At 43.1% G+C, this 25,953-nt stretch overlaps 1 long non-coding RNA gene across 3 annotated transcripts; it reads right to left on the bottom strand.

The window, feature by feature from the left end:
* Positions 1–1,910: 1,910 nt before the first annotated feature.
* On the bottom strand, positions 1,911–25,473 carry LOC135538646 (uncharacterized). 3 transcript variants are annotated; one of them, XR_010455465.1, is made up of 8 exons: positions 25,100–25,452; positions 24,441–24,566; positions 24,317–24,373; positions 19,765–19,875; positions 7,356–7,682; positions 6,580–6,682; positions 2,587–4,122; positions 1,911–2,424 (listed from the first exon to the last, which is right to left on the bottom strand). It is a non-coding gene; the product is annotated as an uncharacterized LOC135538646 (long non-coding RNA). The 3 variants fall into 3 exon arrangements; XR_010455464.1 differs by having other exon boundaries at positions 1,911–4,122; positions 25,398–25,473; XR_010455463.1 differs by having other exon boundaries at positions 1,911–4,122.
* Between the last annotated feature and the right edge of the window lie 480 nt (positions 25,474–25,953).

Below are 25,953 nucleotides of genomic sequence, written 5' to 3'. Positions count from 1 at the left end.
ACAAGATATTTTGTCACAAAAAGATGCTCGACTATGCATATAATTGATAGCTTTGGAAAGAAAACACTCTGACGTTTCCAGAACTGCAAAGATATTCTCTGTGCGTGCCCTAGAACGTGAGCTACAGGCAAAACCAAGATGAAACAGCATCCAGGAAATCAGCAGGATTTTTGAGGCTCCGTTTTCCATTGTCTCCTTATATGGCTGTGAATGCGAGAGGAATGAGCCTGCCCTTTCTGTCGTTTCCCCAAGGTGTCTGCAGCATTGTGACGTATTTGTAGGCATATCATTGGAAGATTGACCATAAGAGACCACATTTACCAGGTGTCCGCCCGGTGTCCTGCGCCGAAATTGGTGCGCAAACCTCAGCTGCAAGTATTTTTCCATGGAATTCAGAGAAGAAAGCAGGCTTCCACGAACGATATATCAATGAAGAGATATGTGAAAAAAACACCTTGAGGATTGATTCCAAACAACGTTTGCCATGTTTCGGTCGATATTATGGAGTTAATTCGGAAAAAGTTTGACGTTGTTGGTGACTGAATTTTCGGTTCGTTTCGGTAGCCAAATGTGATGTACAAAACGGAGCGATTTCTCCTACACAAAGATTCTTTCAGGAAAAACTGAACATTTGCTATGTAACTGAGAGTCTCCTCATTGAAAACATCCGAAGCTCTTCAAAGGTAAATGATTTTATTTATTTGGTTATCTGGTTTTTGTGAAAATGTTGCGTGCTAAATGCTACTCAAAATGCTAAGCTAGCATTGCATACTCTTACACAAATTAGTGAATTGCTATGGTTCAAAAGCATATTTTGAAAATCTGAGATGACAGTGTTGTTAAGAAAAGGCTAAGCTTGAGAGCAGGTGCATTATTTTCATTTTATTTGCGATTTTCAGAAATCGTTAACGTTGCGTTATGCTAATGAGCCTGAGGATTTATTCACGATCCCGGATCCGGGATGGGGAGTATCAAGAGGTTAACTCTAATGAACTAATCCTCTGCAGCAGAGGTAACTCTGGGTCTTCATTTCCTGTGGCGGTCCTCATGAGAGCCAGTTTCATCATAGCGCTTAATGGTTTTTGCGACTGCACTTATCACGTTCAAGTAAGACCCAAATGCAGACTGTGTTGAAGTAGCAATGTTTATTACAGCAACAGGGGCAGGCAAACAACAAATTAAGGCAGGCAGGGGTCGATAATCCAGAGAAGTGGGGCAAAGTACAGGACGGCAGGCAAGCTCAGGGTCAGGTCAGGCAGAGGTCGGTAATCCTGAGTAGGGTCAAAGGTACGGGACAGCAGGCAGGCTCAGGATCAAGCAGAGTGGTCAGGCAGGCGGGTAGGTGGAGACAAGCACAAGAACAGGTGAAAAACAGATCAGGGCATGACGGCACATGAAGAAACTTTAAATTCTTGAAATTTTCCTGGATTGACAGGATTTTTTTAAATTTTTTTTTGAATATATCATTCTATTACATATCCTATGTGAACAATGTTCAATAATGTTAATTTGTGTATTAATAATCTGATAATCAGGATGAAATATAATGTTTCTCCTATATTTCATGTCCATATAGCCTGGACATTTGTTAACCGATTATCAAAAGCACTCTGGAATATGGAACTCCATCTAGACAAGTTTAAAGAGGGAGGCTTAGCCATACCAGACAGATTCCTGCAATTAGGCCTTGGATCCAACAACAGGTACCAGGAAACACGACACAAGGCACCAAAACGAAGTCAAAATCAGCTTCATTGAAGTCAGCTGTCTATTTCAATATCCCAGCCCTGGGAACACTGGAATCCCTTCACAGGTATGTTAATGAATGTGTTGTGTCATTTTTCTATATCAATTAAGTTTGTGGCGTACCACTACTCCTTGGAGATTCATGTCACACATACTGTGTCTGATATTGTAAAATGTCACCATTTATTCAGGAAATGTAAAACGTGTAAGCTTTATGTTTTAAACCTCTCAACTAAAACTGCCTGTATTCCCTGTTCACATTAGATCTCAGAGAAGATATGGCGAGTCGAACAGAGTCCATAGCAGCTGATGCATCCCACTGGGAGAAGGTGAATCAAGCAATGACCAGACGTCACCAACAGCCCACTCCCCTACGTACACCAGTCTGATGTTTTATGCTACACTGTGAGAGCACCATGCGGACCGGTCAGCCCCCAGTATAGTACTCTGTTACAAGCTTTGGATAAAGTGCCCCAATTCCACCCCCTCTTTCAACTGGACTTTGCTGCTGAAGATAAGATTCCAGAGAAGGAAATGGATTGACAATTTGAAACCGCCATCGACTTTCACTGTATAGAAGTATGCCTGTGGTAACCACCTCGGCACTCTGACATTCATATGGAAGGTATCCTCACACAGCAACGGTGTTCATGAGACCAGGCTTCTGTCATCTCCCCACTGTGAAAAGAAATACCAACATACTCCACACTAGAGCAATGCAAAAACATTCCTGAACACATACGCACACGCTGCAAAATGAACAGCTACTTCCTGAGAGAAATGTATCAGTTTCTGACAGATGACAAGAGTTAAGCAAACGATGATGAACAGGGGGCCTACTTGATGAGAGAGTATCCTTGTTCCTCCTTGATGGTGATGACCCAGACCTGATCATGGATTTAAGGAAGCTGAATGGCAAACCACAATCCTCATTTCAGTCCTTTTGGGATGAAGTACAGAAGTATTTTAACAAATACACAGCTCAGGTCAACGATTGTTAGAGCATTGGACTAGTAACCGAAAGGTTGCAAGATCAAATCCCAGAGCTGACAAGGTAAAAATCTGTCGTTCTGCCCCTGAACAAGGCAGTTAACCCACTGTCATTGAAAATAAGAATTTGTTTTTAACAGACTGGCCTAGTTAAATAAAGGTTAAAAAAATATATATATATATTAGTTGAGGACTTGTGTTACAAAGTGGAAAAGCGGCTTCCACCAGAAACTAAAATCCCATCAATACAGGGGCTAAGACTGCAGTTTACACCCAAGAATCCATGGTCCATGTCTGCTCTCCAGTACACAGGAAGGTTTGACCTCAAGTTCATAGTCCAGTCTCAGGTGATGAGAAAGGAACATCAAGACTCAAAGTTTGGACCTACATTAAAACAGTTAGCCTGCATGTGGCAGAAGGACAGTGAAATGTTATGTGTGGCTGATAAGGCAATCATCCCTGTCGGAGAACCTGGCCAGCCTATAGGGACCTGTAACAGAGGCAAACATCCAAGCATTGCTCCTGTGAGCGGGCCAGTTCTAGCAGCTGCCGACCATGATTATCACATCAGTGGACTTGTACCATCTGTCATGTTGATCCCAGGATCTCCATCTAGTTCATTCTATGATGGGAAAGTTCATGTCACTGTCAAGGACAAGGTTTTCTAGCCTTCCAGCCCCCTTCGAAAATACAGTTGAAAAATCTCAGCATCCTCAGTGGATAGAACTACAGTGAAGATGATGTGTCTCTCAACAAGTCAATCTTTATCATTCAATCGGATGGTGGGCCAGACCACAGAACCACAAATGCCTCTGTTCAAGCATGCCACACACTCAAACCCACAAATGCTGATGCTCCAGATACTCAACTAGTCTATAAAGGCCAGTTTTATTGCTTCTTTAATCAGGACAACAGTTTTCAGCTGTGCTAACATAATTGCAAAAGGGTTTTCTAATGATAAACTTAGATTAGCTAACACAACGTCTGGTATCACTTCCCCGATTCGGCTCGTACCTGGCTCGAACTCGGGACCTCTGCTTTGCTAACACATGTGGCCTCCCTCCTTGACAACATTCCAACGGTTTGAGCCACCTAAAAGGTACCGATTGGATGGCTCCATCCGCGACATTTCAAGCTAGCTGTGGAGTGAGTTTACGCTATGTACTTAACTCCGTTACATGGGCTCACAATGAATTAAGTCAGACATGTTTTCCGTCAGCAGTATTGTTAAAAACCCTGAACATCTAGGAAAGTCTAAAGTTGTGTTGTTGGCTGGCTCGACTAGGAAGGTTATGTTGTAGGTTGGCCTGTTTTCCATTCTCTCTGCATGGTGCGGGATGTCTGTGATCCAATACTGAAACAGGGACACAACTGCAGTGGCATCACCTGGAAAGAGAAGAGACAAACGCTACATTACAGTTGATTGCAATCAGGAATAGTGAGTGGTTAAACGTTAGTTAATGAGGTCATTACTGCTGTTCCATAGCGGTGAGGACAAGTAAACTAGTTATCCTAGGCTAAATCCAGTATTGTACTGCCAGTGTACTCCTATCACATACAGTACCTCACTGTTTCCTAACAGCTTCCCTTTCCCCCTGGGCTATGGCTTTTATCTGACTGTTCTGTTCAAGCAAAAATTAAAAGGAGATTCCATTCACCATGTGCATGAAAGTCATTAAATAAAACTGTCAGCAGACGTCCTCCCTGAGCGAGAGGTGTTGGGTGAAACAGTGAAATATAAGCTGCCCCTTGGGTGAATTGATTCCTCCTCTCTCTGTTCTGAAAGGAAGCTCCAGTGAACTGTAAAAAGACGCGAAGGAGTTTAAAACAGGCTAAACCAACAGCACACCGCAGGCTTACTGGGCTAAAGCATTGGTGGCCAGAAGCAGCTGGTTTTATTCCACTGGTGGCCAATTCCATTTGTGTTTAGCTCGATGAATAACCCACTTTGCATTTGCCACCTAAAACATTTATAGTACCCCACTGACATTCTGTTAAATGGAAATGTGCTTTTAGCAAAAAATAACAAGGGGGAATATTTTGCCGCTCCGACACAATATACAGGTGGGAATAGATTTGTTTTAACAGACTAAATGGTTATTAGACTTCTTTATTTCCCCTTCAAATGACTAATTAAGTTTCAGGGAAATACACAGAGCTTGCCCACATCTGGAGAACAGGTGGAGGGACCAGCAAGAATACACTGTGCGGTTTGAGTCTATAGTGAGTCTATTGTTGGAACTGATCACTGGTCTGGACTGGAGCCTGTTTTCCTCCTCAGTGTTGCCTTAGTGACGAGAGTGGAAAGAGGAGCGTCACTATTGCCACCTGCTCAACTGTGCCCTGAATCCCCTGGACAGGTCAGTCATATAACACTCCAGAATAGTACCATCTTCCCCAGGGACAGCCAAGTATCCACTGATCCTATTAGTCAATTAGGGCTGGGAATTGCCAGGGACCTCACGATACAATATTCTATATATATTGCGATTCAATACTGCGATTTATTGCGATTTCATGTTCCAAACATATTGGTCTGCTGCAGAGAGAAGAGAGACGAGAGACCATGATCAGTCATGGAAATAAAAGTGCTGTAAACATGTTGGCTCAGGTACAGCCGACTAGCTCTAAGTAACGCCAAAAATATATATACAAATCGATATAATATCATCCAAAAATAATATCGCAATATGTAACTATCGATTTTTCCTCCCATCACTATTAGTAGGGTGTCTAATCAAAAACGCATCTTTTGACCAATGGATAAAATAATATGTTAATTGTGTTGATGCCACTCTCTGAAAACCAATGGTCCAAACCTCATGTCTCTATCATAATCTGTTCAAAAGTTATTGCCGTTGCTACCCTTGTCGGTTGGACAAAATTAGAGTGAATAATTCAATGGAGGCCAGAGGGAAAAAGTTGTCAAATATTTGGAAAATAGCATCGTGTCAGCTAGGCTGAAAGCTGTGTGATAATTGAGGCAAACTGACAGGCTCACTGTTGAACTTGTCCCCTTTCTTTTCAAATCCAAAGGACATAAAACAATATTGAGGTAAGCTATATATCGATTTTGAGACATGACATGATATTTTAGTATACGCTTTCATATTAAATGCGAAATTCCTGTTATTTTTCAGATTTCACAAAAACAAGCAGATCTCTGAAATGTCAATGGAGCACTGAGCGTACAGCAAGCTTAAAAAAAACACAAAAAAAACATGTTATGTTAATTTAGCTTTTTGCGACTCGCGGAAACAACTTTGCAGACTACCACCACAACATGGAAAATCCTCAAAAGTCACTGCGAGAAAGTGTCGCCACTACTGTATGTAAACAGAGCTCGGTGCTTATTACCGGACGTATTCGGTTACGAAATCCGACTTTTTGAATATAATGTTCCACTGAACAATTCAGAACATGAAAAATCATATTTGTCTTGGTAAAAATGTACTTTATAACACAAGTGAAATTTCATCACAAAAAGTGTGGGCAGAGTGGGTGGACAACATACTATTAGACAGATTTGACCCAAATACACACCTGAGGCCATCTCATTCACAATTTCTACATCTGTACAAAGTGTGGTCTCCTGGCAGCTCCTGAGTGAAACTCCAGGTGAATGAATGGCAGGAGATGCTGATGATTTTCAAACTGGTTAGTGTTTGGATAGGTGAGAGCATGCATGTATAGGTAAGTGATAGTATGGACAGGTGTGGTCTAGTATTTACGGACAGGTGAGGGCTGATACTGACCGGTGACTGTATGCATGTGTACGTGAATGGCGTGCTCAGACAAACACCATTTAATCCAGGCGAGTTAAAACCAGATAAGACTACTCACCAGTAGACATGATAGAGCTGTTCTGGAGCTCCTGCAGATCCTGCAGATCCTTTGCCATCCTTGCTGTGTCCTGTCGCTGCACCAGGGACTAGAGGCTGTGGAGCTGGGTCAAAACAGCAGGGGGGAATGGTCAGAAGACCCTCCACTACCAGATGAACCTGCTTGGTAGTGGAGTAAGTATACTATTACTCCACCAACCATTATAAACTCCGTTGCTGAATGGGCCTGTGTCTAATCACCTGGTCTTTCTCTAGACTGAGGTGCATATAAGGAACAGGAGCATCTGGCCCCTTTAACTGAACTACTGTGGACATTTCCAGAGGTCTTCCTTCTTAGCCTTCCACAGTAATTCACCAACAGAGAAACCTTAATCCCTGGAACCAATGGGATTCTTTGGACTGACTGACTGTCGGCCATCTCTAGCCCTCCAGAGGCAAGTCATGGAGGAATTATGACAGACCAGATGACTGAGCCTGTCCATTACATTTGAGCATGATGAAGTAAACCCAAACACCTCAATGCACCTCTACACCTCGATTCCTAAATCTCTCAAGGTCCTCAAGTTGTTATAGGCTAGTGATTAATGTGCTTTCACTTTCAATGTGCGTGTGCTCTGCACAGTGCTGTTCAAATTATTTATTTTCTGCCAATCACGAAAGCGATAAAATGAACTATGCTTCAGCACTTTTGGCCAGCTCTTAGGAAGACTGAAACACAGCCTAGGCGATATGTGACCGTATCTGGGTTGATTAGCAGCCCTGGTATGTCACACTCACAATCAGACACATAGATCTTGTGTGGTCCTGAGGAAGATTATCACTTCAGCTGCTCTTCTCTGCCTCATCTCTTCCTCCCCCCTCGCTCTCGTAGGTGAACTCGAGCCGCAGCACCAGACCCAGAGACAAGAGCTTCTGTTTATGACGTTGCTTCCTCCTCTTCTTGTTGAGCCACACTCCTTCCTCCATGGGGGTCCCCAGGGTTGGATCCTGTAACCTGGCCCGCTCCGTCCACCACTGTCCCACCTCCTGGAGCTACAGTTCCCATTTCTCCTTCTTCTTCTTCTTCTACCTCTTCATCTTTGTTGGAGTCATGAGTGTTCTCAACTGAAGGGAACAATAAAAAGTGAGAGCTTTTTAACTTTCATGACATTCACAAACTAGTGTCTAATCCCTTAAAGCTGGAATCCGCAATTGTAAAACTGCCACGTCCTTTTGAGAAATTAGAACAACAAAGTTACTGCAAACAACAAACACATTTTTTTCCCCCTCAGACATCATTGCATGCAGCTGCATATGTAGTGCAATTTGTTTCACTCCCATGCAATACACTCCCCAGCGCTGCTTCGCCAACAAAAACAACGGCTATGGCACTGTTTCCCCACATTGCGGAATCCAATGCAGACGTTTTAGATCAATACCTATCTTACTGTAATAGTTTTCCATTTAAATGGACAAAAATAGCTTTCCAGCAAAAAAACGATTTCTCAAGCAGAATTTAACTAGGACTGTCTGGGAGTGGTCTGAGTTGGGAGGGGAAAACTGAAAACTAGCAGTCTGGAACTCTTTGTTACTGGTCTATTAACGAATGTACCGCTTGGTGACGTCAGCAGACAAGCAGAAACTCACGTCCATGCAAACCTGCTGATTTGAAGGTCCTGTGTAGATTGCATTTTAAACCAGCAACTATCAGAAAACAACATTGATTTGGCGGCAGGTAGCCTAGAGGTTAGTGCGTTGGACTAGTAACCGAAAGGTTTCAAGATTGAATCCCCAGGCCGACAAGGTAAACATCTGTCGTTCTGCCACTGGACAAGGCAGTTAACCCACTGTTCCTAGGCCGTCATTGAAAATAAGAATTTGTTCTTAAGTGACCTGCCTAGTTAAATAAAGGTAAATAAAATGTCACATTGTTACATGTTAGTTTCATCAGCTCTTGTACAATATGATACAAAACACAAGAAAAACATTTTGACTGCCCTGGGCCTTTAAGGCAAGAATCCCATTTGGCTGTAGTACTGTGATCCCTGTCCCTGTGATCCAAATTCATCAAAAGTACCCATTTCATCGCACTTGGAATGAGCCACCTTCAACACCATGTCTATCCGGCCTTTAACACAAGACTTTGTTTATTTTGTAACAGATCAAGCTAATTCAGCAAGCATATTCAGCCAAGCTGCACCCCTTGGATGACCCTGCCTATAGACCTCTCTGTAGCTGAGGGGCTGGATTGATGCTCCAGGGATGGGTGGATATCCACTGTCCAGGATCACAGAGCACAAATCTGACCGAATCGCCTGTGGTAAAGATGGGGCCTTCCCACACACAGCAGAGAGTGGAGGTTTTTCCCTAAGGTAACTGGTGGGTAGAGAGGCTGTCTGGAAATCAGCAACTCAACCACAGTCTACAGACTCCAGCACCACTACTGCAGAGCGTAAATGCACACACTGTTAGGTGGGCGGCACACACACACACACACACACACACACACACACACACACACACACACACACACACACACACACACACACACACACACACACACACACACACACACACACACACACACACACACACACACACACACACACACTTTCTCTAGGCTTTCAGCAGAAAGCCATATGGGCAGCTGCGCAGAGACAGAGAAAGTGGCCTTTTAACCATTTAAAAAAACATTTGATTTATTTATCAATTTTCAGCTGTGAAAGAAACTGCTCAAATAGCAAGCTGGTAAATTATTATTCATGGCATTTACATAAAACTATTCATAAAAACCATGTACAGTGCCTTCGGAAAGTATTCAAACCCCTTGAGTTTTTCCACATTTTGTTATGTTACAGCCTTTCTAAAATTGACAAAAAAAGATTTTCCATCAATCTACACACTATACCCCATAATGACAAAGTTAAAACAGGTTTTTAGAAATGTTGGCTAATTTATTAAAAATTAAAAAACAGAAATAGCTTATTTACGTAAGTATTTAGACCCTTTGCGATGAGACTTGAAATTGATCTCAAGTGCATCCTGTTTTCATTGATCATCCTTGAGCTGTTTCTACAACTTTATTGTAGTCCACCTGTGGTAAATTCAATTGCGTGGACATGATTTGGAAAGGTACACACCTGTCTATATAAGCTCCCACAGTAGACAGTCCATGTTAGAGAAAAAAAACAAGCCACGAGGTCAAAGGAATTGTCCGTAGAGCTCCGAGACAGGATTGTGTCGAGACACAGATCTGTGTAAGGGTACCAAAACATTTCTGAACCATTGAAGGTCCCCAAGAACACAGTGACCTTCATCATTCTTAAATGGAAGACGTTTGTAACCCCCAAGACTCTTCCTAGAGCTGGCCGCCCAGCCAAACTGAGCAATCGGGGGAGAAGGGCCTTGGTCAGGGAGGTGACCAAGAGTTCCTCTGTGAAGATTTGAGAACCTTCCAGAAGGACAACTATCTCTGCATCACTTCGCCAATCAGACCATTAAGGTAGAGTGGGGGAGAGAAGCCATTCCTCATTAAAAAGCACGACAGCCGAGGGGTCACGTGACCCTTGAACGAGATGGCCGCATGAACTAAGAGCTCCGCACAAGTAGTTTCCAATTCCTAATCTTACCTCCACTCCAAGTTCAAACTCATTTAGCTTTAGTAAGAAAAAGTCATTGCGGCTACAAAAGGCGACACTACAGGTGACATTTTTACCCGGACTCAAGTATTAGCGACGGAAAAAGCCTCCAAGAAAAGCTAGCTTCAGAAAAAAATAGCGCCATTAGCCAGGAGCAAGAGAACCCGCTCCCCCCCGAGGCACGAATGCCAACCTCGCACTCTGTCGAAGACATCCTTTCTGAGTTGAGATCCCAACGTACAGAACTAAACACCAAATTAGATGCCATTAACTCTCAGCTCAGTGCGATAGGGGGCAAGGTGAAAATCCTGGAAAATACTTTGCCTGACATCAACAACAAGATAACCATAAACGCGGGGCGCCTGGACGAGGCAGAGGGGCGAATCCTATCCATGGAAAACTTATTGACAGATGCCATGGAAACAATAGCATATGCTAAAAAGAAAATCGAGCATCTGGAAGAGAAAACAGAGGACCTGGAAAACAGGGGGAGAAGGAATAATTGTGTTCTATTCAATCTGGGCGAAAAAGAAGAGAGAAACATGCTACTGATCCGCTACCTGCAAGACAAACTTCCCGAGTGGCTCCACCTGTCCACCGGCAGGCCCATAGAACTCGAGAGAGCACACCGAGCACTGAGGCCCCCACCAGCAGCCAGACAACCACCGCTCCCAATCATCATACGTTTCCTGAGATTCACCGACAAGGAACGAGTCCTACAGGCGGCGAAAAACAATACCATCACAGTGGGAAACGCCAAACTCGCTTTACACCAGGACCTGTCAGCTGGAATACGCCGAAAGCGCCGAGAGTTTGACGAAGTGAATAAATACTCAATTGACCGAGGCATCTTCAGGGGATTCAAATACCCAAACGAGCTCAGGATTCTTCACCAAGGAGTCTTGCGACACTTCAAAACTCCCGAAGAGGCCAAACGTTTTTTTGAAAGACAATCCTGGTTAATGAGAAACAGACCAATGACTAAATGTGATTAATGCCATTACTAAAGGAGGTAAGACAACATGTAGCCGATATCCAGAGACCCACCCCCTAAATGTCATTACAGCCGTCCAATTTACATTTATTTTCCTTTAACTGAGAGGGATGGGCTGTATAGCCTAACCTATAACCTAGGCCTACTAATGTTTCAGCCTACTTTTATTTCCTGGGTTTTTTGTTGCTTTTATTACTTGGGGTTCCCTATGTCCCTTGGGGGAGGTATATGCAGGCTGGGCTATTGATTTTATTTTTCTCCCCTCTTTTACTGTGATCTGGACGAGGGCAACTGTGTCATTTACTCAATGCGGGGTGGAGAGGATGAGGCATTTCTTTGGTGGGGAGAGGGAGACGTTGTGCGTTGCTCACTGTTCCCGGTTTTTGTTTTATTCGGCACACAGAATTGAGTCTGAGCGGGGGGGGGGGGGGTGTAATAGATCCAACGGGATGTGTTGAGTTGTTTGGGAACTCGCCTGGGGTGTTCAGAGATTATTATTTTATGTACACCATTTATTTTCCTTTTATGTGAACGCAGCTGTAACTACTATCCACTCTTACCCAGCGATAACTTGCACTAAAGTTCGATCACTATTCGATGACGATGACTAGTACCTTAAATCTATTGACATGGAACTGCCATGGTCTCGGTCATGCAATAAAACGGAAAAAGATACTATGTGCTCTAAAAAAGGAAAAAGCAGAAATCGCCCTATTACAAGAGACACACCTCTGTGATGCTGAACATGCCAAACTCCGCAGAGCTTGCGTGGGACAGGTGTATTTCTCATCTTTCAAATCAAACAGTAGAGGCACAGCCATACTTATCCATAAAAATGTTCCATTCATAATTGACAAAAACATATCTGATCCGGAGGGGAGATTTATTTTGATAACTGGGTCACTATATGGTCAACCAATTACTATATTAAATATATACGCCCCTAACACAGATACTCCTGCCTTCATGTCAAAAATGATAACCCTGTTCAATGAGCATTGTGTCTCCTTTGGCGTGGTGGCTGGAGATTTTAATTGTACCCTTAACCCAACCACATAGACAAATCATCTCAAGTCCCCACCACAAATCCTAGATCTGCAAAGATGTTGAACTCTCTTACTAAAGAGATGGGACTGATAGATATCTGGAGAGAGACTAATAGCTCATCTATGGACTATACATACTACTCTAATGTCCATAACACCTACTCCCGTATAGATTACATTTTTATCCCAAAGAGTTTCATAAATTCAACCACATGTACAATCGGACCCATAGCACTTTCAGATCACGCCTTTGTCCACCTTCGCTTTGACCTCTGCAAAAACATCCCGAGGTCAAAGAGCTGGAAAAGCCACAAAGAGCTGCTAAAGCCACACTAAGAGGCCATCTAATCGCATATGCTTCCTCTAAGAAAAAAGCAATAGAAACACACAGGCTAGATCTTGAGAGGGAGCTGGAATGCTGTGAAAGAATACATAAACAATCCCCAGACAGCACCTCCTGGAGTCATCTTAAAGCAGCCAAAGACAAACTGAATTTGGACAACACTCGGGAGATAAAAAAAGGTTTTCTTTACTAAACAGAAATACCATGAGTATAGCAATAGGCCCAGTAGATTGCTTGCTTACCAATTAAAAAAGGAGCAGTCAGAGCGTACAATCATGGCTATCCGATCAGCAGAGGACGAGGTCACATACGACCCCAGTGGTGTGGGGGCTGTGCTTTGGCAAAGTGGGTGGGGTTATATCCTTCCTGTTTGGCCCTGTCCGGGCCCTGTCCGGGGGTGTCCTCGGGTGGGGCCACAGTGTCTCCTGACCCCTCCTGTCTCAGCCTCCAGTATTTATGCTGCAGTAGTTTATGTGTCGGGGGGCTGGGGTCAGTTTGTTATATCTGGAGTACTTCTCCTGTCCAATTCGGTGTCCTGTGTGAATCTAAGTGTGCGTTCTCTAATTCTCTCCTTCTCTCTCTCGGAGGACCATGCCCCAGGACTACCTGACATGATGACTCCTTGCTGTCCCCAGTCCACCTGGCCGTGCTGCTGCTCCAGTTTCAACTGACCTGAGCCCTAGGACCATGCCCCAGGACTACTTGACATGATGACTCCTTGCTGTCCCCAGTCCACCTGGCCGTGCTGCTGCTCCAGTTTCAACTGTTCTGCCTTATTATTATTCGACCATGCTGGTCATTTATGAACATTTGAACATCTTGGCCATGTTCTGTTATAATCTCTACCCGGCACAGCCAGAAGAGGACTGGCCACCCCACATAGCCTGGTTCCTCTCTAGGTTTCTTCCTAGGTTTTGGCTTTTCTAGGGAGTTTTTCCTAGCCACCGTGCTTCTACACCTGCATTGCTTGCTGTTTGGGGTTTTAGGCTGGGTTTCTGTACAGCACTTTGAGATATCAGCTGATGTACGAAGGGCTATATAAATAAATTTGATTTGATTTGATTTGACCCAAAAAATATCAATTTAACTTTTCATGATTTTTACTGCAAACTATACACCTCTGAGAGAAAACACACAGAGGCAGAACTCCACTCTTTCCTAGAGGGAATCTCGCTACCTAAACTATCAGAGACCGACCAAGAAGATTTCAACTCCCCGTTCACTCCTGAGGAGATCCTGGAGGCAATTACCTCCATGCCACCTAATAAGTCCCCAGGCCCAGATGGATTCCCCAGAGAGTTCTACAAAGCTTTTTGGCCCCAGCTCCGCACTATCTTCATGCCAATGCTGGAGGATTTTTGCAAAAACTGAGTTCTCCCAGACTCGATGCACACAGCTCGCATTACAGTGTTGCTAAAAAAGGACAAGGACCCCCTATCCTGCTCGTCCTTCCGGCCCATAAGCTTGTTGGATTTCGACTATAAAATAATTACCAAATTGCTCGCCAAAAGACTAAACACTCTTCTTCCCAAAATAATAAAAGCGGACCAAACTGGATTTATTAGAGACAGATACTCTTCTGATAACATTCGCCGTCTTTTTGATATTATTGATCAAGTAAACGCACAGAAGACCCCTGTCCTGCTGGCTTCACTGGATGCTGAGAAGGCGTTTGACAGGATGGAGTGGAGCTTTCTGTTTTCAGTATTAGAAAAAAAAGTACAATATGGGCCCAAATTTTATTAAATGGATCAAATCACTATACTCTCATCCAAATGCCATGGTGACTACTAATGGACTGAACTCTGACAGATTCCCTCTGGAACGGGGCACAAGACAGGGGTGCTCGCTGTCCCCCCTGCTCTACTTGTTGGGGGCGGAGCCTCTGGCAGAGCTGATAAGGAGCAATCCAAGTATTATGGGTGTTTCTGCAGGCGGCCTGCAGCACAAGATTTCGCTTTACGTGGATGATGTCTTGCTCTACATATCCAACCCTGAGAAATCCCTCCCTCTCATTTTAGACACAATTGCTCAGTATGGCAAGTTCAGGTTATAAGATCAATTTTAACAAATCCACTGTCTGCCTTCTCAATATTACACTCACCAGCTCTATGAAGACACTATGTCCTTTCCAATGGAAAACACAGGGGTTTCAATACCTCGGGATCTTCATAACACCAGATCTGAATAGCCTTAAGGAAAATTATCTTCCACTCCTGGATTGAATTAAGAACGATCTCCAAACCTGGATCTCCCTCCCAATTAGCTTAGTAGGAAGAATTAATGTCATCCATATGAACGTCCTACCTAGACTGAACTACTTATTTCAGATGCTCCCATGCTCTCTCCCAGTTTCCTTCTTCAAAACAACTAACCAAAGCATCACCAAATTTATATGGGGAAATAAAAAACCTAGGATCAAGTTTTCCACTCTATCGAAACCTGAATCTAAGGGTGGTCTTGCCCTTCCCTCCCTTCAATTGTACTACTGGTCTGCCCAAATCCGCAACATGCTAACATGGATCACAAACAGACAAGAGTCAATGTGGATTCAGAGAGAAGCCCAATCCTGTGGTCCATTGCCCTTAAACTCAATTATATTCATTAATAACTTTAGTGAAGTGGGCAACATAGCCAAAACCTTTGTGATTTACAGCACCCTACTAGCATGGAGGGACTGTAAGAAATACCTGGGCATTTCCTCCCAAATATGTTCTCACTCGCCTATAGTAGGCAACCCAGACTTGCCAAGAGACCTGAGGGATGCCAACTTTAATCTTTGGCATATTCTAGGAATCAGGACCTTTTCAGACCTATTTCATCAGAAAACCACTACACTGAAATCCTTTCAAGAGCTCTGCAGTGAATTTGATGTGCCAAGATCCATTTAAAAAAAAATATCTTCAAATTAGACATGTAATTTCCTCATTTACCTCCAAGAGGAGGTTTAGAACTCAGTTGAATGAAGTTGAAACCCTTCTTGTCACAGCACAATCCATTAAAGGCAAAATATCTTACATCTATAGACTCCTTTCTGAGAAAGGAGGCTCCTCCTTTACTCCTTTGAAAATAATCTGGGAAAAGGACCTTGATCTGACTATCAGTGATGAGTTATGGGCGGAGGTCTGCGACAGGGTATACTGCTCCTCTACCAATGTAAAAATGAAAGAATCTAATTACAAATTTTTGTACAAATGTTATTATACTCCTTTGAGACTCCATAGAATGAAAACAGATATGTCTCCTAACTGTAAAATATGTACCTCTGAAAGTGGAACCTATATGCATGTATTTGGAACTGTAGAGAGATTGATTCTGGCAATCTATACATACTGCTGCACAGAAAATACTAGAGGTACAGTTTGATATGACCCCGTGTATCTATCTTCTTAATGCCCAGCAGGACTTTGTTCTTGATCCTGACAGAGAAAATTTGCTTATGACTATTACATACTTTGCTAAGAAATGTATTCTTCTATTGTGGGCCTCTAATATCCCTCCTACATTTAAAATGTGGATTGACCAGATTGTTGACTTTCTCCCTCTTGAAAAGCTCACTTATGACCTCCACAAGAGACAGCCCAAGTTTGATAGACTCTGGTCTCCACTACTCAACTATATTTCAAACTGGACAGAGTGAAAGGGGTGACGAGGGAAATGCGCAGATACATGTTGTGTAAGGTACTGTAAAACCTAAAAAGGAATTATTGGCCCGTCGTCTCAGCGAATGCTAGAAATAGCTGATAAGAACCTTGATAGTGCTGCTGCAAGTGTTATGTTTTTTTTGTGTTTTTATTTTGTTTTTGAGTATGTATGTATCTGTGTATCTGTGAATGTGGAATGTGTTTTGTTGGTTGATTGAAAAACAAGAAAACTTAATAAAACTTTAAATTGAAAAAAAAAAGCATGAGAGCCTGCTTAGAGTTTGCCAAAAGACATATAAAGACTCTCAGACCATGAGAAACAAGATTCTCTGGTCCGATGAAACCAAGATTGAACTCTGGCCTGAATGCCAAACGTCATGTCTGGGGGAAACCTGGCACCATCCCTACGGTGAAGCATGGTGGTGGCAGCATCATGCTGTGGGGATGTTTTTCAGTGGCAGGGACTGGGAGTTTAGTCAAGATTGTGGGAAAGGTGAACGGAGCAAAGTACAGAGATCCTTGATGAAAACTTGCTCCAGAGCACTCAGGACCTGAGACTGGGGCAAGGATTCACCTTCCAACAGGACAACGACCCTAAGCACACAGCCAAGACAATGCATCTTGGAGTGGCTTCGGGACAAGTCTCTGAATGTCCTTGAGTGGCCTAGCCAGAGTCCGGACTTGATCCCGATCGAACATCTCTGGAAAGACTTGAAAATAGCTGTGTAGTGAATCTGACAGAGCTTGAAAGGATCTGCAGAGAAGAATGGGAGAAACTCAGGTGTGCCAAGCTTGTAGTGTCATACCCAATAAGATTCGAGGCTGTAATCGCTGCCAAAGGTGCTTCAATAAAGTACTGAGTAAAAGGTCTGAATTACCTACCTGTTTTTGCTTTGTCACTTTGTCATTATGGGGTATTGTGTTTTAAATACATTTTTGAATAAGGCTGTAATGTAACAAAATGTGGAAAAAGTCAAGGGGTCTGAATACTTTCTGAATGCACTGTAGGAAGCGATTGGCTGTTGGAGGTAATATGTAAATTATGCAGCAGATATGGGGCGAAGATAACATGGGCTCGATAATAGACGCTTAATGCAGCAAGGTCCAGGTCAATCAATCGCGGTTCAAAGACACAGGCTGTCCTGTAGAATGAAGACGGACGTGTGGTGCATAGTATTAGTCATGAAAACAAAATGGTCTGTTTTAAAAGGGAAACAGGTGAACTGCAGTGATCTAAGGAACGTGAGTCACACTGCTCCCTCTAGTGGTCAGGTAGGCTAAGTCTATTAGTGATCCAGAAACAACATTGTAATGTTGACAGGAGGGATGAATAGTAAGGTCATCCAAGGCCTCTCTGATGAGTAAATCTAAACCACTGATAAGATATCCTTCTTGGCTGAGTTGGTCCCTCACTTTACACATTTTGACTGTCTAAGAACTCCAAGGCCTTGTGGGAGGTTGAAGGAATTAGGCTTTTGGAAACAAATTCCCTGTGACATGCATAGACACACAGGCCTAAAACCACTCACCAACTAGCGGGCACTGGGCAGCCCAAATACAATGCAGTAGAGTTGCTATTAACTAGGCAAATAGCAGTAGACATTGCTCTTAGTGTCAGCTTATTCAGTCACTTGAGTATTGCTGAGCTTCTCCCCATGCCTCTTTACTTGTTTTTGGTGTGTATACTGGTCATTGAGATTTTCCCATAAGTGGGCCTTTTCAAATATGCAATATACATGATGACTTCATTCTTTGCTTAGATGTTAATTTAAAAAATGGAGAAGAACTGCATCATGCGTATACACCCAGCTGCTCTACATGGAAGAACTTTAAGCCATTATTCAAAATAGACATCTGCCACGGTAAATGTTAAGACTTTGAAGAAACAACAAAAAAAAATACAGATTTTCATGACTGAGGTTGTCATGCTCTTTGCTTTCTCCATGGTAACAACAAATATTTAAAGTAGGCATACCGTACCTGCAAGCGTAATGTAGCACAGAGCCACAAACATCCACTCAAAACCACTCTACTACTCCATGTGTACTGCTACAAGATTAGGCCTATCCTGTGCTAACCTCTACTACTTCTAAAATAGTGCTGCTTGTCAGAAAAATGGAATGGCCAAGCATTAAAGAAGAAGAAATCGCGCCACCATTTTCTGGTTACAAAAGTGTGAATAGTTTGCCAAATTTCAGTTGGTGACAAAACAAGCAATAGTGTAGAGAATCATTGTACCATCTAAACTGCTGTGAAATATATTTTCAATAAACAAGAATATTGTGTTTTCAGCTTGTGTACAAAACCGAAATACGCAAGAACAAAACTTAACGGGAAGCATAGAAATATCGCACATAGAACCGATCTACCGGTTCTTAGACTTGCTTTTAATGAGAATGATAGATCTATAACTCACATTTCTATGTGAATTTGGACAGGCTTTAAGAGAAAGTATTAATAGGCCTAAATTGCTGACTCGGCCTAAACCATTGTAACGGGCAAATATAGCTCAATTGAGTATGCCTTGATGTCATAAATTCTTGAGCTGCTAGAAAAACATGTCTTCCAATTAATTAACACAATTGCTGCAGAGAGCTGGTAAAGTGTAAATACTAGTACAACCCATTCAGTGTACAAATTAAGCTGTTGCCTTAGGCTATTCTCCAATGGCAATACTCATCTCATCAGTTTCAGCCAGGTAGCCCAAACCCCCTACCCCTCCAGCAGGCAGACGGTGAGTGAGTGAAATGGACTTGGGTAGGACGGCTTAAAGCAGCTGGTTCATTCAGCTGTTTCGTGATGCCAGGGAAACCTCCACTAAACACATCTACTGTACTTGGTTACATCTCAGTCTACTGACCACATATCAAAAATTATATACGTTCTTTGGTAAATCAATGTCAACTGTTGAGCCAAAATGGTTTAATTGAGTGCCCACATAAGCCATTTACACTGAGATAATCAACCCATATCTGTAATGACAACAATAACATTTGCCCTTGAGAACACACTGAGCAACAGCATTGACTATTTTATTTAACTAGGCAAGTCATTTAAGAACAAATTCTTATTTACAATGACGGCTTGCCCCAGCCAAACCCTAACCCGGACGATGCTGGGCCAATTTTGCGCTGCCCTATGGGACTCCCAATCATAACCGGTTGCGATACAGCCTGGAATAGAACCAGGATCAGTAGTGAGGCCTCTAGCACTGAGATGCAGTGCCTTAGACCACTGCGCCACTCGAGAGCCCCGAACTGGCTGGTCTAATCCATGTGGCACAGAGATTGAAAAGATCCCATCTCAATGCATGGTGTACACTCTGCATAACCATCTAACAACTAAGATCATGGTTAAAAATATTTGTTCCTGCTTTTTCTCCACAACTGGACAGGAAAAGACAATCAGGGAGAGTGATAGTAAAACTGAGCACTGAGCCGAACCGGGGAACCAGGGAGAGGCCTCGATAGTAAATCCCTTGCTTTACGGCACATCTCTTTCCCCACAGACAGTCCATAAATGTAAGATTATAGCCCTCTTACCAAATCCACAGTATTTATGCATGCTGGCTGAAGGCGTGACAGATCCCTCTGCACTCGTCTTGTAATCTGCACTCGTCTGCCTGGCTGGGGATAGTGTTATCCCTCTATCTCCTGCGACACAGAGCAAATGAGAAAGAAAGAACGTTAGCTATACTGTAAGTACTGGCAGTTGGTTTGGAGGTGTTTGTAGCTATATTATTTCCTGAGTGTGACACTAACTTAGTTGAGAGTAATAAAAAGCAGGTGACGTCTCACTTTGCTCAGCTCCGGAAACAATATTTATTTAAAATCAAATTTTATTAGTTACATGTGCAGAATATTTGTTACGTGTGCCGAATACAACAGGTGTAGACCTTACAAGCCCTTAACCAACAATGCAGTTTTAACAAAAGTATGTGTTAAGTAAACAATATAAGTAAAAAAGGAGAAACAAACAGTTACAAATAATTAAAGAGCAGCAGTAAAATAACAATTGCGAGGCTATAAACTTGGGGTACCGGTACAGAGTCAATGTACAGAGGCACTGGTTAGTCGAGGTGATTGAGGTAATATGTACATACATGTAGGTAGAGTTAATGTGACTATACATAGGTAATAAACAGAGAAAATCAGCAGCGTAAAAGAGTGTGGGGGGGGGGCGATGCAAATAGTCTGGGTAGCCATTTGATTAGTTAGCTCTTCAGGAGTCTTATGGCTTGGGCGTCTAAGCTGTTGAGAGGCCTTATGGACCTAGACTTGGAGCTCCGGTACTGCTTGCCGTGCGGTTGCAGAGAGAACAGTCTACAGTTGAAAGTGTAGTTTACATACACTTAGGTTGGAGTCATTAAAACTCGTTTTTCAACCACTCCACAAATTTCTTGTTAACAAACTATAGTTTTGGCAAGTCGGTTAGGACATCTACAATGTGCGTGACACAAGTAAGTTTTCCAACAATTGTTTACAAAAATATTATTTCACTTATAATTCCTGTATCATAATTCCAGTGGGTCAGAAGTTTACAAATACTAAGTTGACATAATTTGAGTCAATTGGAGGTGTACCTTTGGATGTATTTCAAGGCCGACCTTCAAACTCAGTGCCTCTTTGCTTGACATCATGGGAAAATCAAAAGAAATCAGCCAAGACCTCAGAAAAACAATTGTAGACCTACACAAGTCTGGTTCATCCTTGGGAGCAATTTCCAAACGCCTGAAGGTATCATGTTTATCTGTACAAACAATAGTACGCAAGTATAAACACCATGGGACAACGCAGCCGTCATACCACTCAGGAAGGAGAAGCGCTCTGTCTCCTAAAGATGAAGGTACTTCGGTGCGAAAAGTGCAAATCAATCCCAGAACAACAGAAAAGGACCTTGTGAAGATGCTGAAGGAAACAGATACAAAAGTATCTATATCCACAGTAAAACAAGTCCTACATCGTCATAACCTGAAAGGCCGCTCAACAAGGAAGAAGCCACTGCTCCAAAACTGCCATAAAAAAGCCAGACTACGGTTTGCAACTGCACATGGGGACAAAGATCATACTTTTTGGAGAAATGTCCTCTGGTCTGAAACAGAACTGTTTGGCCATAATGACCATCGTTATGTTTGGAGGAAAAAGGGGGAGGCTTGCACGCCAAAGAACATCATCCCAACTGTGAAGCACGGGAGTGGCAGCATCATGTTGTGGGAGTGCTTTGCTGCAGGAGGGACTGGTGCACTTCACAAAATAGATGGCACCATGAGAAAGGAAAAAGATGTGGATATATTGAAGCAACATCTTAAGACATCAGTCAGGAAGTTATAGCTTGGTAGCAAATGGATCTTCCAAATGGACAATGACCCCAAGCAAAATTGCAAAATGGAATAAGGACAACAAAGTCAAGGTATTGGAGTGGCCATTGCGAAGCCCTGATCTCAATCCTATAGAAAATTTGTGGGCAGAACTGAACAAGTGTGTGCGAGCAAGGAGGCCTACAAACCTGATTCAGATACACCAGCTCTGTCAGGAGGAATGGGCCAAAATTCATACAACTTATTGTGGGAAGCTTGTGGAAGGCTTCCCGAAACGTTTGACCCAAGTTAAACAATTTAAAGGAAATCCTACCCAATACTAATTGAGTGTATGTAAACTTCTGACCCACTGGGAATGTTATGAAATAACTAAAAGCTGAAATAAATAATATTTACTATTATTCTGACATTTCAGATTCATCTAATAAAGAGGTTATCCTAACTGACCTAAGACAGGGATTTATACTCGGATTATATGTCAGGATTTGTGAAAATCTGAGTTTAAATGTATTTGGCTAAGGTGTATGTAAACTTCCGACTTCAACTGTATGACCTGACTTGGGTTGCTGTTTTCATTGACAATTTTCAGGGCCTTCCTCTGACAATGCCTGGTGTAGAGGTCCTGGATGGCAGGAAGCTAGGCCCCAGTGATGTACTGAGCTGTACGCACTACCCTTTGTAGCGTCTTGGGGTCGGAGGCCGAGCAGTTGCCATACCAGGCAGTGATGCTCTCGATGGTGCAGCTGTAGAACTTTGAGGATCTGAGGACCCGTGCAAATCTTTTCAGTCTCCTGAGGGGGAATATGTTGTCGTGCCCACTTCACGACTGTCTTGGTGTGCTTGGACCATGATAGTTTGTTGGTGATGTGGACACCAAGGAACTTGAAGCTCTCAACCTGTTCCACTACAGCCCCATCAATGAGAATGTGGGCGGGCTAGGTGCTCCTATTCCTGTTGTCCAAAATCATCTCCTTTATCTTGGTCACTTTGAGTGAGAGGTTGTTGTCCTGGCACCACACGGCCAGGTCTCTGACCTCCTCCCTATAGGCTGTCTCATCGTTGTCGGTGATCAGGCCTACGACTGTTGTGTCATCAGCTAACTTAATAATGGTGTTGGAGTCGTGCCTGGCCAAGCAGTCACGAATGAACAGGGAGTACAGCAGGGGACTGAGCACGCACCCCTGAGGGCCCCGTGTTGAGGATCAGCGTGGTGGATGTGTTGTTGCCTACCCTTAGCACCTGGGGGGGGGTCAGGAAGTACAGGATCCAGTTGCAGAGGCAGGTGTTTAGTCCCAGGGGCTTTGGCTTAGTGGTGAGCTTTGAGGGCACTATGGTGTTGAACGCTGACGCTACGTCGGTAGTCATTTAGGCAGGTTACCTTAGTGTTCTTGGGCACAGGGACTATGTTTGTCTGCTTGAAACATGTTGGTATTACAGACTCCGACAGGGAGAGGTTGAAAATGTCAGTGAAGACACTTGCTCGTTGGTCAGCGCATGCTCGCAGTACACGTCCTGTTGACCTGTTTAAAGGGCTTACTTACATCGACTACGGAGAGCGTGATCACACAGTCGTCCAGAACAGCTGATGCTCTCATGCAATTTTCAGTGTTACTTGTATCGAAGCAAGCATATAAGTAATTTAGCTTGTCTGGTAGGCTCATGTCATTGGGAAGCTCGCAGCTGTAATAGTTTGCAAGCCATGCCACATCCGACGAGCGTCAGAGCCAGTGTAGTACGATTCGATCTTAGTCCTGTATGGACGCTTTGCCTGTTTGATGGTTTGTCGGATGGCATAGCAGGATTTCTTACAAGCTTCCGGGTTAGAGTCCCACTCCTTGATAGCAGCAGCTCTACCCTTTAGCTCAGTGCGGATGTTGCCTGTAATCCATGGCTTCTGGTTGGCGTATGTACGTATGTACATACACTGTGGGTACGACGTCATCAATGCACTTATTGATGAAGCCAGTGACTGTTGTGGTGTACTTCTCATTGCCATCGGAAAAATCCCAGAACATATTCCATTCTGTGCTAGCAACACAGTCCTGTAGCTTAGCATCTGCTTCATCTGACCACGTTTTTATTGACCAAGTCACTGGTGCTTCGTGCTTTAGTTTTTGCTGGTAAGCAGGAATCAGGAGGATATAATTATGGCCAGATTTGCCAAATGAAGGGCGAGGGAGAGCTTTGTATGCGTCTCTCTGTGTGGAATAATGGTGGTCTAGAGTGTTTTCCCCTCTGTTTGCACATTTAACATGATGGCAGAAATGAGGTAAAATGGATTTAAGTTTCCCCGGCCACTAGGAACGCCACCTCTGGATGAGCGTTTTCCTGTTTACTTATGGCCGTATACAGCTCAATGAGAGCAGTCTTAGTGCCAGCATCGGTTTGTGGTGGTAAATAGACAGCTACAAAGAATATAGATGAAAACTCTTGGTAAATAGTGTGGTCTACAGCGTATCTTGAGCTACTCTATCACAGGCGAGCAAAACATTGAGACATCCTTAAATATCATGCACCAGCTGTTGTTTACAAATATACATAGACCGCCACCCCTTGTCTTACCAGAGGCTACTGTTATATCCTGCCGATACGGTGTATAACCCGCCAGCTGTATGTTATTCATGTCGTCATTCAGCCACAACTCGGTGAAACATAAGATTTTACAGTTTTTAATGTCCATTTGGTAGGATATACGTGCTTGTAGTTTGTCTATTCTTTTATCCAATGATTGTACGTTGGCTAACAGGACTGATGGTAAAGGCAAATAACCCACTCACCACCAGATCCTTACAAGGCACCCCGACCACCGCCCTCGATATCGCCTTCTCTTTCTCCTGCGAATGACAGAGATAAGAATAATTTGAGAATAACTTGTATATTGTAATATGAAACTCTACTTACCAGTGATAGTGCCCTCCTCCTCTAGGCCTACTTTTGTTTCACAGAGGTCTCAAGGGGTGGAGAGCTGGATTCTTTCACAGGCCTGGTAGGTAAGGTACAGCATCTGAAGAACCTTAGACTGGAATACTGAAACAAATGTAACTAACATTCTTAAAGGTGCTTCACATATTTTTTTGCATAGTAATGTCTAAATATGTCTAATATACCTGGTGCTAATAGTGGAATGATAGTGTTTCACAACATTACTTAACTACCACTGTTGTGATTGGCTAAGATATTTGCCTATTGATTTCTCCCTTCACGGGCAGCTTCTGTTGTAAAAAGTATATATATATAATCTTATGTGAACCATCTTTTAACTTTTATTTTACTTTGCTGTCCATGTCAAGTACAAGCCATAGGCTTCAAATAAAAATCTAGTTAATGGACAAATGGGGGGAAAAAAAATATCACAACAGCAGCTAATAGATGTATACATCTATGAATGTATTGCAAAAACACGCGGGATTGACAGGGCAGGATGCCACTTGCGTTTGACACAGTGAGATGCGCGAGGTGAGTAGCAGCCTTGCTAGCAGGATAGCTAGCTAGTACAAACTTGTAAAACCAGCTAATGTTACCTAACGTTACGTCTGGCGTTAGAAGCGAAATGGACTTACCTTGTTTCCTATGTGCCATATCACTAGAATGAACTCGAATGCACCATTAAACAAACTTGTGATGAACGCTAAAGCTATCAGCTACATAGCTCGTTAGCATAGACATCTACCCTGCTAGTGAGTGTTTTGCAGCTTTTAAGAACTTCTGGAATGACACTCCATCATTTGCATCATTGCATCGACGAAGCATGCCCCGTTACCACTGAAATCATTTCGCCAAATATAATTGTGTGTGTGTGTGCGTGTGTGTGTGTGCACAGCGGTGAAAGAAAATAAACAAGCAAGCTGGAGCACAGACCTCACATCCATACGAGAATGGAACCAAAGACTGGTTTAGAAACTGATAGAAGTTCAACTGCCTGCATCAGTCCCCCTGCCAGACAGTGGCCCCCTATATCCTGATCAACAGCTCCCCCTCTGTTCGCATCCAGTAAAACTCCATTGACATGCGCAAACTAAGCCAGATGTGAAGAAGGGTTTGAAAGCAGCGCATGGAAACCGCGATGTGAATATCAAATAGGTAGGTACCAATGGCTCAGCATCAGGACCAGAGTGAGCCTAGTTTGGAATGGGCGCACCCTCTAAACTTCGCTGGAAACCTCAGCATGTGAACGGGATTTGAGGAGGAATTACCTACTGTAGAATGTCAGCTCTGAAGAAGGTAACATCATTTTTGATAATCTACCCCTCATGTCATAGTTATACCCTATTCGAAAAGTCTAAAGGTGTCGGATTAGCAACGTTGGCAGCACATGGATTTCAGCGTGTTTGAATAGTCAGTGATTTTAGCATAGTGATAGATTAAGTGTTCAGTTTGGAAATGGGTGGGTCTCAGCATCTGACTTCCAAATACA

The sequence above is a fragment of the Oncorhynchus masou genome, unplaced genomic scaffold (genome assembly GCF_036934945.1).
Source record: "Oncorhynchus masou masou isolate Uvic2021 unplaced genomic scaffold, UVic_Omas_1.1 unplaced_scaffold_1___fragment_2___debris, whole genome shotgun sequence".
Classification (NCBI taxonomy): Eukaryota; Metazoa; Chordata; class Actinopteri; order Salmoniformes; family Salmonidae; genus Oncorhynchus; species Oncorhynchus masou.
The sequence above is the reverse complement of the archived record's forward strand: the minus strand, read 5'-3'. Positions and strand labels throughout refer to the sequence as shown.